Consider the following 4,982-nt stretch of genomic DNA (forward strand, 5'->3'; position numbering starts at 1 on the left):
AGGGACAACAGAGGGATGCAAAGAAGCCCCACAGTTTGAACCCATGGACTCTACTTTTGGATCCAGTGGGGAGAGTGCTGTATGGGGTCAACCAGTAGTACAAGCATGGGTCGAGGGTCTTTCAATCTGGGCTGTATTAGATTTCAGTTGTGCACAGTCACTAGTAAAATCTACACTGGTAGCAGGCTGTTCGGCCTGCCGAGCGGACTCAGTAAGGGTTGCATGCCTCCAGGGAGAGGTCCAACAGATACGACAGCAGTGGGTGAACATCCGGGGCATGAAACACCAAGGAGAATTATTAGTAGGTCTGGCCCCTCACCTATTGTGTGACATGCTAATGGGGTGGGATTGGACACCGTTGTATGACACCCAGGAAAGAATACAAGACGTTGAAACAGCATGAGGAAACCTGAGGATGAAAGAAGGATGGCTGGGGGAGCCCGAAGAGCCCGAAGAGCCGAGTGATGAGGACGAGGCCTTGGACCTGCAGAACATCGCTAGCAGTAGTCAATTTAGGCAGGCGCAAGAAGAGATCATTGGATTATGTGAGCTACGAGCATTGGCGATAGAGGACCAAACCCAGCCATGGATCCCTGCTACAACCTCCTCAGCTCGATTTGAGGTAAGACAACACCTTTTGTACTGTGTTCAACTGGGCGAGGCGGGGGAGAAGGATAAGGCACAGCTCGTGGTACCCTCCTGCTTCCAACTGGCTTTATGGCAACTGGTCCACACCAATCCCACTGGGGGCCTTATGGGGAGGGACAAAATGATTGCCAGAATATCCCGATGGTTTTTCTGGCCAGGCTTAGGAGAAGATGTAGCTCTCCAGTGTGCCTCTTGTCCCGTATGCCAAAAGACAAGGGAAGACTGACCACTGGGAGCCCCTCTTTGACCAATGCCCATGGTCGACCTCCCCTTTTCAAGGGTAGCAATGGACATAATCAGCCCCCTGCATCACAGTAGTGTGGGGCACCAGTACATCTTGGTATTCATAGATTATGTGACCCGGTATCTCGACGCAGTTCCACTTAGAACAGTAACAGCTCTGCGGATTATGGAAGAGCTAGTAAAGTGAAGAGCAAGAATGGGGTTTCCCCATGAAATTTTAACAGATCAAGGCCGCAATTTTATATCGGGAATATTATGTGGGTATGTCAAATATTAAAGATAAAGCAACTCCTCACATCAGTCTACCACCTGCAAACAAATGGGCTGGTGGAAGGATTAAATGGGTCCATAAAAAGGATATTGCGGAGATGTGTACAAGGAGACCCCCAAAAATGGGACCTACTGCTCCCATTGGTCCTGTTTGTTCTGAGTGATACCCCATCCGAGTCCTTGAGGGTCTCGCCCTTTGAATTGGTGTTGGATCATCACCCTAGGGGCTTGTTACAAATTCGTAGAGAGTAGTGGGAACGTAACCCCACAACAACCTTAGAAAACTCTGCATACCAGCAAGCATTTCAACATCGGTTACAAGTAGCCCGGGAACTGGCCACAGGTAATCTGCTGCAGGCACACCACCATCAAAAAGAAAGGTATGATGCTCACGCTAAGGAGCAGGAGTTTAAACCTGGGCAGAAGGTGTTGGTTTTATTGCCCATGTCACCTAGTAAATTATTAACACAATGGCAAGGACCCTTCAAAATAATATAAAAAGTCGGACCCATAGATTATGAAGTCCACCAGCTGGGCCATCTTCGAATGAAACAAATCTATCATATCAACCTCCTATGAGAGTGGTGCCAACCCAAGGGCTGGGCTGCCTTCACAGAAGAGGGGGCAGAGGACCTGGGACCACAAGGAAGTGACACCAACCCAGAGACGGCAGGACCATTAGAACACATTCACATTGGAAAAGAATTGTCAGCAATCCAAGAGAAGGAAGCATGGACCTTTCTTGGGAAATTCAAAGATATAGTCACAGAGGAACCTGGGTGTGTAAGAGGAACATACCATTCCATCCGCATGACACCCAGAGCAATACTACGGGATAGGTGGCAACCAATCCCACATCACATGACAGGGGAATACATAAAGAAATTGAAAAGATGTTGACGAACGGAATTATAAGACCATCATGAAGTCCCTGGTGGAGCTCTTTAGTACCTGTCTCGAAACCTGATGCCACCTTAAGGCTGTGTGTCGATTATCGAAAATTAAACGAGATAGCCATATTTAACGCCTTCCCCATGCCGCATGTTACCGAATTTATTGAGTGGATTGACTTGGCAAAATTCATAACAACACTGGATTTGGCAAAGGGGTACTGGCAAATTCCAGTAATGGCCCAGGATCGGCCCAAAATGGCATTTGGAGCACTGTGGGTCTTATATGAGTTCGTGAGAATGCATTTTGGGTTACATGGGGCCGCAGCAACTTTCCAGCAATTGATGGAATGCATCTTGGCCCCACATCTGGAAAACGCTGCCACATACATCGATGATATTGTCATCTTCACACAATCATGGACCCAACACCTGCAAGCCCTTGTGGCAGAACTGTCAAACTTGAGGAAGACAGGTTTGACAGCAAACCCACAAAAATGCACAGTTGCACAAAAACAGACAAAGTATTTGGGATTTCTCATGGGGCAGGGAACTATTAGGCCCCTGGCTGACAAATTAGAGGCCATCAAAAAGTTTCAAGCCCCACAGACGCACAAACAGCTTTGGTTCTTTTTAGGCTTAGTCAATTATTATCGCCGATTTGTACCACGATATTCTGAGATGGCAGCACCTCTATCAGATGCCCTAAAGAAACCATGCAAAAAGGGGATAGAATGGACGGAGGAAATGCTACAAAGCTTTAGGTCACTAAAAAAGGCACTGTGTGAAGATGTAGTCATACATACCCCTGACTTTGAAAAACCTTTTATATTACAGACGGACGCCTCAGAAACTGCTGTCGGGGCAGTATTAACACAACAGATCGCCGGGGTGGAACGACCCATGTCATATGTCAGCTGGAAATTACTACCGGCAGAAATGAGGTATGCCACTATGGAACACGAATGTCTAGCAATACGATGGGTAGTAGAACATTTTAGGTATTATCTAATGGGAAGGGAGTTTACGTTGATAACAGATCATGCACCCCTCAAGTGGTTCAGCTCCGCAAAGTTGGACAATGCCCGCATTATGAGATGGGCTCTGGCCCTTCAACCCTTCAAGTTCCAAATAATACACCAACCAGGGGCAGGTAATGTGACAGCCAATTTTTTTATCCAGGTGCGACAACGAACCCAAAAACAATGCCAAGGAACAAGAAAAAACGGCGGCATCAGACAAAGCAGGTACGATGATAACACACTGGAGTAAACTGCCCCAAGGCAACTTGGGGGGGGGGGGGTTATGTCACAGGAGAGAACAGGAGGGGGAGGCGACAAATGGCAGAAGTGAAATAAGGAAAAAAAAACACTTACCAGCAGCAGGCGCTGAAATGAGGCGGGAGCAGGAGGAGGACCCCACGCGGCTTCTCAGCCGCGTCTTCATTCAATTGAGACTGGCCAGTGACATCAGCAGTAATTGCCTCCTGGCGAAAATAAAAATTGCGAACGGTGGCAAGACAAGGGGGAAATGGACCAGAGGAGCGTGCTGGTGGGCAATGAGTGAGTTTTTTATGCTCTTCAAAGGTCACCAGTCTCCATGTTACTGGGGGAAATTAAGATTAATATTAACATTGAGATTATAGGGAGAGTTCCCTGAGAGACCACTGCCTGAGTCAGATTCCCCAACTCTTATACATTGTGCATCTGGACTAGTCAGCTTCCTCCCAGACACAAGTCCAACCTTTGTACCATCTTTGCTTCAGGTCTGTTTGATCCCCTCTGCTGTGTTATGGAAGTTGTAGAAAACTCTGCAGCTAAAAGTTGAACTCAGAGTTAAGACAAGGCCAAATAGCAAAGCAGCCAGATTTTCACAATGGTGCCCCCTTCTGAATTTCACCAGTATAAAACCCTTGTTTTTTCAGTCAGCTGTCATACTGGTTCATTAAAGTTGCCTTTGTGGTGCTCTGCATCTCAAACCCCCCCACAAAAGTGTTACCCAATTGTATGCAGCAGTATCTACCATATCAAGGAGTCTCTCTCTCACAAACTTTACAAGCAAGGGAACAAACACTTAAGCTTGACCTAAATGCAAAGCCCAATGACATCAGTATTATGTATATTGTTTCTTGCCCTACAATATTGGTTTACAATAAAAGAGAAATACCCCACAAGATAAGAAACAACAATACACAATTAAAATGACACCCCAAAGATTTAAAACTCCTCCCCACCTCATCTATTCCTGATTTCCTGCCTATCTCCCAGGAGAGCAAACCCCCCAGGCCACCCTGACCATGCTTACCAACCTCCATGCAAAACACCTTCCCACTTCCCCACCTCCTGCCAACCCATTCCCACTGCCCTGCCTCACACCTACATCCACCTATACTGCCCTACCTCTGTTTCTTCTCCCTCAAGCCTCCTTTCTTCTAACTTGAGAAGTCATAATCAATTTAATCCCTTCTCATATGGACACATCTCCATACTGATGATCATCCTTAATAGGAATAGCCCTGTCCCAATCACAGGCACCGTGCAATCCCACAGCAGTCTCTGGTAAAGGCTTATGGACTCCAGTGGAGCTAAGGTCTGATAATACAGAGCACACATGAATGCCCCACACACAGCTTACTGTGTCTCTGTTTGCACGTGTCTGGCAACTTCAGGGCTGAGCTGCCACACAGGCCCAAAAATCTGTACCGGATTCGGAGTATGATTCATTGCATACAAAATGCTGTATGAATGGCTTCCCTATTAACCAGAGTGATGGACTTTCATCCAGGTCCATGAGAGATCCACAGAGGTCTCTGCCAACCTGTTATAAAACTTTGCTTGAAAAGCCACCTATTACCACGTTGAGTTCGTATAGCAGTAAATACCCACTCCTGAATGCTGATCAACAAGCGAGAAGGGAGGGGATTCAACTATT

Source organism: Alligator mississippiensis, chromosome 1 (assembly GCF_030867095.1).
Source record: "Alligator mississippiensis isolate rAllMis1 chromosome 1, rAllMis1, whole genome shotgun sequence".
Taxonomy (NCBI): domain Eukaryota; kingdom Metazoa; phylum Chordata; order Crocodylia; family Alligatoridae; genus Alligator; species Alligator mississippiensis.